A 12,929-nucleotide genomic window follows, 5' to 3' on the forward strand; every position below is an offset into this window, starting at 1 on the left:
TACACAATCGAAAGGAGATTTTTAAGTACACCAAAACCGGTAGTCTTTAAAGGCAGGAATTTGAAAGTCAGCTGATAAAGGTGGAGCAGAGAACTTCCTGATACCAACTTTAATAGGCATATTGACACTGATATCATTCTGCACTTCCATTCAGTATCGAGTTTAATTTTGCTAATGCTATTTCAGCAGGACATCTTGATCCTTCTTTATCTTCTCACAAGATAACTATAAAATCCCCACTGTACCCCTTTTTTTCTGGCACTAAAGATGGAATGAAATGTCTCCCCCATTTTTTGTACACACACACATACATATTCACATACACACGTACATTTATTGCATTTGGTACATGGACTTATCTAAAGCGACTTACATTTATCACTTTCATGCAACTGTGCAGCTATGGGGTTAAGGCCCTTGCTGAGAGTCCAAGGAGTGGCAGCTTGGTGTGGCTGGGAGTTGAACTCATGACCTTCAGATCCAAAGTCTAATGTCTTGGACTGGTCTGGTCTCTTAGTGTGCAAGTGTTATTTAAATATGTGAAGTCGAGTCCAATTTGTGACTCGACGACACTGCATTTTAGTAACCGTGCCTGAATTAAGAGGGTTTGCAACAGCACCATAACGCTTTTCTACGCGGGTCTAATTATGCGTCTAATTGGCTTGCTTTCCTGCGCGTTCCCGAGCAGGCGTCTAGACGCAGGAGCGCGCACCTTCAGCCCTCCCCTTTCCTAAACACAGTGGCATGAGGAGTGGCACAGTGCGTGACAGCACCGACTACAATACAGATCCCTCTAACGCCTTGTATTGGTTAAATAGGTTAAAAAAAAGACATGCATTACTCTTGGGAAAAATAATAGCAGTTTCTGCTCAACTACATTATGGATTGCACTGTACGAGGCTCAACACCTCCTGATTGTTTTCGTATTACAGCACTTTCAATAGTATAGCTTATAGTATAGTATGCGAAATCACTGCTTTCTTTTCTGCACATTTACAAAAAAAAACCCCGCTTATTTACTCGCGTGCGCGCTCCCGAGCAGGAGCGCGCACATTCAGCCCTCCCCGTGCCCTGTCTCCCGTCTAGAACGCGCATTGAGGAGAGACGCGGTCCGTCACAGCCCTGCCACAGCGCAGACACCATCACCACCATCTCCGGCTTGTGAATTTATGTAAAAAAAAAAAAAAGAATGAATAAGCAAAGGAAATATGAAATTGTGCACATGTAGGCTTTATTCGGCCCGGCATGGAAAGCAGCAGCGGTAGCAGAATTCGTATGGGAATCTGTGTGTGCGCGCTCCCGCTCCTGCGCCCGCGCCCGCGCTCACTGGGGGATTTAACCACGGCGCTCGAATCAGTCTGACGGTAGACGTTTTATAGCCAAGGAATATTCTTTTTTTTAAAAAGAGCACACATATTGAATTCTTTGGTTTCAGGTGTCTAGTGGAATGTCAGCAATTAATTCATTGGGCTGTTTGGTGTTATGAGGAATAAATAGTAAGCAGCTTTTGTTCGCAGCCGCCGGTGTGTACATACAAAACGACAGCACGGCGGCGGAAGATGCCTCATACCGGGTGAGTAGCATATTATAATAATAATAACAACAACAACGAGCTCTATAAATAATAAATGCGCATAAACATGAAATATATTTGACAGGATAAACACATTAATGCACAGGAATCTTTATCTGGGTAATGTGAACGGGGGTTTATATAAACAAGGTGCGTTCAATTGTGGACATCCAGGTTTTCTTCCGTGCTTTTCCGGACTTTTTTTACTGGAGCACAAAATCCGAGTAGTTTTTTAAGTGATATTTAAAGAAAATGACTCAAACGCATTGTTGTTGGTTTTTTTTTTTTTTTTTTGGTTGGTGTAGTAACAGGTTGGCATCATCCATATCTCCAGGTATCCAATCATCACTATCTCAGGTTCAGGTGATTATTTTAATGTCCACTATAGCAATAAAAAAATACTGACTCCGGGAAACGCCATGATGGTGATCATTTGTCTGTTTTCCATCTTTATTATATTAGACAATATTTACCAGCATGCACTCACACCTTAAAGCAAACATTTTGCCTCCTACAAAAGAGGGAATCGTGAACAATATATGAAAAGTTGCTCCATGTGTTGCTTGTGCAATGTTTTTCCTTATAAAAAATATTCAGAACACGATCCACCCAAATAAAAATGAGATAAGGGAACATCTGGACACAAATATTATTTGAAAAGTATTGACTTCCGTCCGGAAATTGTGTTTGTGTTTGCTCTAAAGAGCCGGTGTGGATCCTGGGGGTGGAGCTATAGGAGCATGGGCGGAGATGTGGGAGGGGCTTAGGAGTACAAATCATTCAATTGTTAAGTAATCCAGCTAATCTTGAAAAAAAAGAGATGACAACAAAACAAAATACAAATCACTAATCCGATCTAGTGAATTTGAGATTGTGGTAGATTGGAATGTAGGCAGTATGTAGAGCAATTGTTTCATGCAGTTTTTCAAGTGAAGTAGGTTTTTATTATCATTCCGTATGGGTGTAATAATGCACAAAATTCGGCACAAAATTCACGGTCCGGGACGTACCTCGGTTTTTAAGTCACAGTTCGGTTAATTTCGGTACAGTTAAGGGGAAAGAAATGCAAAACACAAAACTGCTTGTTTTGTTTTTTTTTTGTTGTTAATTATATTAACATTTGTGATCGTCTACATTTGTACAGTTTACATTTTGAAAACAATTTTAAATAAAATAAAAATTATTTTAAATAATATTTTTATTATATTTTATACAAAATAAAATAAATTAAATTAATTCATTAAATTTGTATTATATTCATAATCCGCACGTTCGATTTGGCTCATGTTTTTACGCTGGATTCCCTTCCTAACGCAACCCTCCCCATTTATCCGGGCTTGGGACCGGCACTAAGAGTGGCTGGGGTTGGTTCCCTGACCGGGGATCGAACCCGGGCCACAGCGGTGAGAGTGCCGCATACTAACCACTAGAACACCAGGGAATATTGATAAAATTGAGTAACTAATTAAATTGATTAAATCAAATAAAATAAATGGAAAAATTTAATTTGTTAGACCCCATTTGGGTAATACAGATGTGTATATGTGTGTGTGTGTGTGTGTGTGTGTGTGTGTGTGTGTGTGTGTGTGTGCGCATGTGTGTTTTACATTTAATATTTAATTTTCTAAAGATATGATCTACTTAACTGTTTTACTTATTTCAGCATACTTTACCGAATGTCTTCATTCCTTCCATTCTCGATTCAGTCACTCGCTCGACATGTGGAATTGGTAGGATTTTCTCCCTTTTTTAAGAGAAATTCTTGAAGCTGGACATAAAACGATAAAGAATCGGTAGTGTTAGCCGCTAGCCACTACCAAAATAAATCTTGTTTCCTATATGGAGTTAGTAGCCACAGTGACACTGCGCTAACTCTAGTTTCTTTTGCATTCCCCTGGCATTGTTACGTATGTTTTCAAATTTAATAATAATAGAAAAATGCACTCAAAGTGCAAGGCAGAGTCTACACAAACATCCGGTCCGACATCAAATACGTTCCTGAGAGAACTTAAATCACGTGTACCGAACAGAAAGCCTTATACGAATACATGTACTGTTACACCCCTAAAATACGGTACAGTAAAGCATAAAACAAAATAGCATTCACCCAGAGCAAATTTGCTACACAAGACAACATTAATTAACGAAAACACAAGATGCAGAGCTACACAAAAAAATGTGGGGCAAAAAAACGCAAAATAAGACACTGAGACAGTAGACACAATGACAGTGTAGCACCGAGCAGTACAGAAGATTTGTGTAAATGCACATTAATCGTCTATATAATAAATACTGAAGATGTACATTTAAGGGATGGACAGACGTTATATAAATAAGTTATGCAGGCAAGTAAAAGATGCAACCTGCAGCACATGCTCGTGTTTTAATTCGATCCTAGTTGAACTAATTAAGTTCAACTGAACCTTTTAAGCTATGAGCTGTGGTGTTCTGTCCTTGTGTTAAAGTCTGGCACGGGTCATTATTGTCGTTTCGTGATATCTTGTGTCATGATGCATCAAGCTTGAGCTGTATATGACCGCTTTGTCTCAAGCTTTATCTTCCAGTCAGAATTGAATAGAATTCGGCCGATGTTTGTAGTGCAGCAGATGGTGGTAGCTTTAGCATTTAGCGGCATCTCATTAGTTCACCGTTTCTTTTCCACCTCCTCAAGCTGCAAACCGGCAGAGGATGTGGATCGAGTAGCAACACGCCGCCTCATCCGTAGCATGCACGCGTTAATGTTTTATGTTGCGTACTTGATCCGATATCCTGCATATGCTTGAACTTCTCATGATATCATCCTTCAGTATCCACATATAATCATTTCAGCTGGAAAAAAAAAACATGCAGTATGAGCTTGTGTCAAAATCTAAAAGACTCCAGTGTGTTATTGAGTTTGGTAGTCTGAAATTGCAAACTGCAACAATGATCTCTTTTCCAGGAGGAAATATGAATAATAACCAGTTGTTGGACTTCTGATCAGAAGTTTGATAGTTCAAATCCCACCACCACTAACCTGCCACTGCTGGGCCTTTGAGCAAAGGCTTTTTAAAACCCTTTAACTGCTCAGTTGCATGAATGAGATAATTGTTAGTCGCTCTGGATAAGGGTGTCTGCCAAATGTCATAAACGTAATGCAGCAGTTGAATGCCAGGTCATTCACTTGCAGTTTGCTTTATAAATACAAATCCAATCTCATTTGACCTCTTAAGGGAACAACATAAAGTGCTTTCATATAAATATATATATTTATTTTTGTTATTATTTTTTTTTTTCTTCACGATTACAAATTATAAATATTCTTGCCCCAGTATGGACCTATAAGCTCAATTGGATGCTTTTTAATTATTGTTGTTGTTGTTGTTGTTGTTTTTATAGAAATCATTGATTAAACTAATTAAAAGTAACTAATAAAGAAAATAATAATTATAAAAAAAATGTAAGCACGTAAAAGTTGACGCATTTATACCTAACAGAAGAAGAAAAAAGTCCCAAAATGTTCTTAAATGCAGAAATGAAGGTTTCTTTTTCTCATTACAGTATAATCCTGGCTAATGGGTCATCATGCCATAGTGACAAATCTGTAAATAACTTATAGATTCGTTTCAACTCTAAGTTAAAGTAAAAAGAAAAGAAAATTATGTTCAAAAAGTTCTAGATTGATTTGACAGCATGTGAGTGTTTAGACAGTTGCAGAAAATATCTTCAGATAAAGATTTTGATTTAGCACTCACAGACAACTGTAGGGGGGAAAAAAAGACCAATGCCTGAGCCATCACTTCACTTTTGTATCCAGGGACATCCAAAATAGACTCTGTGGAGCCCTCAGTACGGATATGCAATACAGAACCCACTTTGGGGAGAAAAAAAATACTGCCTGGGCTCCTGATTTGTCCAACACTGATTCTGTGTTTAGGAATCTCAGTGTTAATCCATCACATACACGGTATGGATGAAAGATCTTTGGACACCTGACCATGAGAAGTCAGGTCTTGATGTAAGTAATATGAGAAGGCCTGGGCTTCAGTCAGCATTCCAGTTTTTTCCAAAGGTGTTCAGTAGGGTTGAAGGCACAGCTCAAGCGCACACCACTCGAGATCTTTTCTCTCCAACCTGTGTAGACCATGGCTTCCTAAAATTGGCCATTGTAATGCTTGAACAGGTTTGGGTCTTCTAGTAAGCAGGTAAAAGCAATACTACTGCACCCAACAACTTCCTGTACAATTGTGTGCCTCCATATTTTTTTTTGCGGAAACAGTTTGGAAAAGAACCACACGTGGCTGGTAAAGTCTGGTGTCCCAATACTTTTGCCCATATAGTGTAGCTTTAAAGAAGTGGAAATTGAAATGAGTTCAGAAAAGCATTTGCAAAATTCAGAAATGGTAAATTTAGTAATTTCTTATGGATTTGTATTGTGTACAATTATAATGAATTGACTGACGGCAAAGCTGCTTTGCGTGATTTGCATCCGTCTGTGAGACACTCCACTATTGTGTCAACACACGACTTCCTGTTCTTTAAAATCGCTTTAGGTAAATACCACATTGACACGTGTAGGATATGCCCTATGTAAGACGTCTCCAATAGTCTCCAGTTGTACATTATGCATTTTATATATTCTACTGTTTTAATTGGCAGCCACCAATTATTTATTTATTTATTTTGTATTTGTATGCGACTAGTTCCCAAATGGTAATTGCTTTTATTTTGCCCCCAACCCATTGAGCCATAATCAATGCTTTTATTCACATACAGACCCCCACAGCATATTTTCTCAGGAGAGAACTCTTTTTTCTTTTTTTTGTCTTTGCCAACCCCAACCCTAATGTCATGCTGTTGTTTTCATTCACACAAATGCACACATTTTTCACACCCTCCCCCCTCACCCATACACACACACACACACACATACAAATATCCTGTCAGCCTTTCCTTCTCTGTGTTGATGTCCACTTTCTCTTCCTAACCATCATCCTGTCTTGTTCCTTTTTCATCAAGCTACATTATGTCTCAGACTGTTCTACTGCCTCCTCTTCACCGTCCCAAAACACACACACACACACACACACACACACACACACACACACACACACACACACACACACACACACACAGTGTCCCCCTGGCTGCCTCTTTGTCTGCTTCAGTAAAACAGCACAGCCTGCTCAGGCCTAGGGGATTAACGTGTGTGTATACCCATGAAGTGAGCGATGATTTGAAAGGAAAAAAAGTGGGCAGAAGCAGGGAGGGCTCATCAATGTGTAGCTCCTGTTGTGTTAGGTTTTTTCAGAGCTCTGTGGGAGCGGGCGACACTGTGCGAGAGCGAGATGATACGAGCCACGCTGAGCGCTTTAAAGTGCCAGGGAACATCATGAGCTGAAGAGAGCCTCAGTTGATGAACGTGTGCTGCAGAGGCACCTGTTTTACCTCTTGTAAGAACAAGTTAGAAGAAGTGTCAATCAAACCAATCTGGCCCAGATGTAATCACATTTCAGACACACCCATCATTCCATTCCGTACCTTCCTCTATTGAAAGAGATGAGTTAGGTAGGGGTGTGAATGTCAAGCAAGTCACGCGTGTGTAGATAAAAAAATATTCGGAGTACGACGGTTGTTTCTGATTTTGATTTCGTTTTTCTTTTGCAAATCACACAATCATGGACTTTTGGTGATTTTTCTTTCCTCGTCGAAGTACTCGAGGACAAAATCCAAACACTCTCAACGCAGCTCATTTATTGAATGCGATGTTTAAATAATCTCAAATATTCCTTGTTGTGTTAGGAAGTGTGACGGATGCATTCGTTGGACTGAAAACGAGGCTTAACGTTCGCCACTAACTCTGGCAAGGGCTTTTACGAGATCTCTTTGTCACGAGGGCATAAACAAATCAGCTCCTGTTTAAACACGAACTTCCTTCTCTGTCACGTGTTGTCGTTTGCCTCGTGCCCTTTTACATGGAGGGACGTTTATGTGCTTTCTCGCTTGCGGTTTTCCCCCCAATGGAGACGGTCATAGATATACAGTATAACTAAGACTGATTCGCATTTTCAAAATCTTCATATTGTATCCACAAGTAGGTGCCTTTAAATTTACATAAACGCAACATTCATACCATTTGTGGGCGACACTTAGCTACCTAATAGTCCCCGAGTCCTGACCTTAGGTTACTGGCTATAGAGTTTCTGTGCATCTTTGTTTTCAACATGTAGTGATAGGCTTCCTGACGGTTCTCTGTTTCCCTTCCAATTCCCAAAACCAGTCTAGTAGTTAGTTGTGAACAAGTGCGTCAATGTGTGTGCATGGTGCACTGTGGTAGATTGGCGTCCCATTCAGAGCGTGTCTCTGAGCCTCCCTCTTCATAGTGTTCCCAGAACAGGCTTTAAATCCACCACAACCTCAAGTAGGATAAAACTGTAGAAGAACGAATAAATACCAATTGTTTTTTATTTTTTTACGTTGTAATTGGAAATTGATACAAATGAAATGCTAAGGCATTAAGAGGCAGAGTTATATTTACTGAGTTATATATACAGAGTTATATTTACTGTTTAACTGCACACTGCCATAAGCATTTTTGTGTATGTGTATATATATATATATATATATATATATATCTTTATAAATCTCTATATCCTTATTTATCTGCCTTCTTTTCTTGTTATTATATTATTCTTTTAAAATTTTGTTATTATATTTATAATTTTTATTCTCCTTTTCACCCCATTTTATTCCCTCATGCCAGACCGTCGTTAAAAGCATTTCACTGCATGTCGTACCCTGTATGTATGTGTATGTGACAAATAAAATTTGATTTGATTTGATTTGATTTGATATGATAAAAGGGTGGTCAGATGGATGCTTATATATGCAGCATCTCGCAATATCTGTGGTAACAATAAACAAATCGCTCTACTATACTGTCACGTCGATTGTACAACAATGCAGTAAAGTGCAACAGTCATTAGAGTGCCATTAATGTCATAAAACACTATGAGACAGTAAAGTCTTTCATTCTGACTCATATAGTTAGCATGAGTTATGAGAAGGAGCCCACGGGTTTCACACTTGAAAAAAGGCCAAACTTTTATCAGCTAAAGCACTATGTTTCGATCAAACCTGAACCTGTGTACAGCTGAGTGTTGTTGACTTTGGATCATTTTCACGAGCTGTAATTTAGTCTTCTTAATCACACTCTGCAAAGTCCAGTTTGGAAAACACTGGGCAACATGTTTTGGTTTCTGGTTATCTTTATGAGGATGCTTTAATGTAAAAACTAGCTTTTTTATTTTTTAAGTTATGATCCGAATTTTGAATTTTTTTTTTTACATTTAAGTGCCATTTGATCTGAAGGTGATATCTGAATAAATCAAGGCTTAATCGTTTCTAGTCGAACCAGAATTGCTGCATGTCCCGAAACCTGAAAGCCCACAACAGCGAGTATAGTGCTTGAGAAAGAGAAAGAGAAAGCAAGTGTGCGCTTGATGTGTGGTATGTGTACCATAAGGAACAGCAGTGATACTTGGTAAATGATACTTGGGCATTGTGGTGAGCCTGATGACATAACCGCAGACATACAATATTTAGCCCAGACTGGCTAGAATACTTAAAATATTATAGCTTAATTAATTATAGCTGATAAAACCAACTAAACTACTGACCGCAATTGTGTACAGGGACATCATCACAATCATCATTTATTAATTTTTTTATTTTCGATAGCGGTCGACCGATTAAACGGTTTTGCTGATGTACGGTTCGGCAAATATCCATACCGATAGTTTTTCCGGGTTGCTTCCGTTGTTGCAGTGGCTAAGAAGGTCAGCTGTCATTACGAGAGCAGCCTCTAGAGGCGAATCACCGATGCCAAGTGCCTTTAGATTTTGCACGAGACTGCACGCTGCATAGATTGCACTATATTGTATGTATTAATTATATAATTATATTTATTAAACTTTCTTTCGGCTTCTCCCGTTAGGGGTCACCACAGCGGATCCTCCACATGTTTGATTTGGCATATGTTTTTACGCTGGATGCCCTTTTTAACGCAACCCTCCCCAATTTATCCGGGCTTGGGACCGGCACTGAAAGTGGCTGGGGTTGGTTCCCTGACCGGGGATCGAACCCGGGCCGCAGCGGTGAGAGCACCGCATCCTAACCACTAGACCACCAGGGAATATAATTATATTTATTAATGAATAAAATCATTAAATGCTTATTTCATTTAGCACATTTTCATGATTCAGTACTGGTTTTCATCTTTGTATTAAAGTTCAGTTCTATTTTACATGGATGGATTTATTTTTTTTAATAGATTCTGGATGTATATAAAAAAACAATCAGGTGATTAATTGGTTATCGGCAAGTACGATCCAACCTAGCTATCGGTCACCCTCTAATTATAGGTTTAATGTTACATAATGGACAAAGGTATAGGGGCACCTGCCTTTTCCATCCATATGTGGTTCTCTCCTAAATTGTTACCACAATGTTAGGGGGTGCACAATTGTATAGGACGTATGTCTTTGGATGTGGTAGCAATACATTTGCGCTTCACTTGAAGTTGGAGACCCAAACCTGTTCCAGCATGACAATGCCAGCTTCATAAAGCTATGGTTCACATGGGTTGGAATGGAAGATATTGAGTTATTGAATACCTTTTTTGATTAACGAAACGCTGACTGCACCCCAGGCCTCCTTACTCTACATAAGTACCTGACTTTACTAAAAACCTTGTGGCTGAATGAGCACAAATCTCCACAAGCACCCTCCAATATCCAGTGGAACATCTTCCCAGGATATTCATTATTATCCATATGGAAGATATTATAACAGCAAATGGTGACTAAATGTGGAATGGCTGTGGATGTTTGAAAAGCACATACAAACCTTTTGTCCATATAGTTTATTCTTTTTTTTCCGATAATATCTTGAGCGAACCACACACGGTTCAGCATTATACTTTAATTATATTTGCACATTGGTATCTGCAACCTCACTTGTTTGCAAACATTCTACTCACTTTGGTTAATTTGGACTCTCCATGTTATTGTGCCAGGGTTTCTGAACACAGCCTGGTTGACAGATTTTGGCCAATTGCCTGACTATTTGTTCATCTCTCATTTCTGAGTATTGCCTAACCCACTGGCTTGTTTTGGCTCCATTTTTTTCTTTTTCGTAATAAACAGAAATCTTGCACCAGCATCCATCTGTCCACTTCATGACACACGAGAGAGGCCGTGAGCATTTTCACAACAATAATAAAAATAAATAAAAAAAATAACACAATAATATTTCTCCCAATAGTATCTTAGAAACCACTCCTGGTCCAAATATGTTCTTTCTAAAAAATAATCACACTGCATTATATTATCAGTGCTCCAAGTGAGACCACGAATACATTAATTTATTCATCCATTTCATTCATTTATTTGTTTGCTTGGTAATTGAAAAACTTAACGCAGAGTACAGAAATCATGTTTGTTTAGCTGGGCTAGACAAATGAATTTTGTCTGCAAGTGCGCATTCATTTCGTTTCACGTCTTAGCATTTGAAGATCATGTCTTCTGCGTCACATGGTACAGTCGCTTTAGTTACTTTTCCAATTGAAAGAGAAGGGGAAATCGTGATTATTGTTTTATACCGAAACTGTTTTTACCTTTTAAAATACAAGCGGTGCTCTCAGTCTGAACTCTAGACTTTCCTCTACGAAGGAGGGAAACCGACAGCAGAAAACCGCATGCTGTGTGAAAAGCTTGTCAATCGATAACTTTTGTTTGTCTCACAAATATTATTAAGCCAACGTGACCAAGCGCTCAGACCAAATTCCACTCGCATTAAAAAAAAAAAAACGTGTTGAGCAAAACCCATGCAAATCACACACTGAAACCCTGCATAGGTCATACACTATATCGGCAAAAGTTTGCGGACACCTGGTTATAAGGATGTTATGCGCTTTTTAAACATCGTATTCCACTTTTAATGCCTCTTATAATCCCGTCCACTCTTTTGGGAAGATGTTCCTCTAGATTTTGGAGTGCTTGTGAAGATTTGAGCTCAATTCTCAAAGGTGTTTGTAAAGTCAGATACGGATGTAGGTGAGGTGAGGAGCCCTGGGGTGCAGTCAGAGTTTCAGTTCATCCCAAAGATGTTCAATAGGGTTGAGGTCAAAATTCTAAAACAGGCTCTAAAAAATATGAAATGAAATCTAATTCGGTTATACATTTTTTTGACCAAATAGACACTTTGGGCCATGAGCTTATTCTAATATGTTGATCATCATTTCTTGAAGTCACTCCCTTTCCATTAGGAATCTGTGCTTCTGTTGTTATCTTGCTAGCATCTGACATTTTTCTATATCTTCAGCTGCCTGTCGGTTCCCTATATTTTCACCAGATCTAGCCCCAGTCCCAGAAGAAGAGAAGTAGCCCCAACAGCATAATGCTGTCACCCCTATGCTTCACAATGCTTTTTATTGGACGAAGAGCTGTTTTTTAATTTCATCTCACTTTTTTTATATTTACTGTAGTCAATAATGGCTTTTACTTTATTTTCTTGGTTTGGACATGTGCAGAGGAGGGACATGGGGTATATCGGTAGGAGAATGCTGAGGATGGAGCCGCCAGGAAGTAGGAAAAGAGGAAGGCCAAGGAGGAGGTTTATGGATGTGGTGAGGGAAGACATGCAGGTAGTTGGTTTGAAAGAGGCAGATGTAGAGGATAGGGGGGTCTGAAGACGGATGATCCGCTGTGGGGACTCCTAATGGGAGAACCCGAAAGAAGAAGACTTACATTATTGATGACCACACAGGCATTAGATACGGAGGCACTGGCAGCTGTTTGTTACCTTGTTTTTTGGGTTTTTTTTCTCGAAAACAGCATGGATCTGATTGTAGTTCCAACTGTAAGGCAGATCACAGGTTTATAGCAATCCACTCAATATTACACGTCCTTGTTTCTGTGGTAACAAAACATTTACAGGGATGAAATTCCTGCAGTATAAAGGTTGCACTGCAGAAACAGTCTGTAAGGAGCCATTTATGTGTAAGGAATCGTGTTGAATATACACATTACATCATTTAGCAACGTCACAAGACCTTTGCGCATGCTTTAGCAATTTCTTTTTATTTAAATGAATCACTAAATGGCAGAAATTGATTTGATGGTTATATAGATATTTAAAGATATGTCTTTTATTTTCCTGACCCACACTGACTTGTTATTGTGTTGTTGTGTGTTTAATACAGGCTAAATGTTACGGGTGTCTGTTGCTATAATTAGCCCCTTAGTTGAACAGTCATATGAGGTTGCACACAGGTCAGCCTGATATGTGCTGTCAGTGTGGAGGACAGAGGCACAAC

At 39.1% G+C, this 12,929-nt stretch overlaps 1 protein-coding gene across 8 annotated transcripts in view; it reads left to right on the forward strand.

Annotated features, from left to right (window-relative positions):
• The first annotated feature begins 1,104 nt into the window (after positions 1 to 1,104).
• The window catches only part of si:dkey-151g10.3 (serine/threonine-protein kinase WNK3), a 54,042-nt gene continuing 42,217 nt past the window's right edge, over positions 1,105 to 12,929 (forward strand). For 7 of the 8 annotated variants that reach the window (XR_006928138.1, XR_006928140.1, XR_006928139.1 and 4 more), the window contains exon 1: positions 1,105 to 1,573. The gene's annotated coding sequence lies outside the window, so the exon portion shown is untranslated. The remainder of the gene's footprint in view (positions 1,574 to 12,929) is intronic. The other variant, XM_046869322.1, reaches the window with a different exon arrangement.

Source organism: Silurus meridionalis, chromosome 16 (genome assembly GCF_014805685.1).
Source record: "Silurus meridionalis isolate SWU-2019-XX chromosome 16, ASM1480568v1, whole genome shotgun sequence".
NCBI classification, from domain to species: Eukaryota; Metazoa; Chordata; class Actinopteri; order Siluriformes; family Siluridae; genus Silurus; species Silurus meridionalis.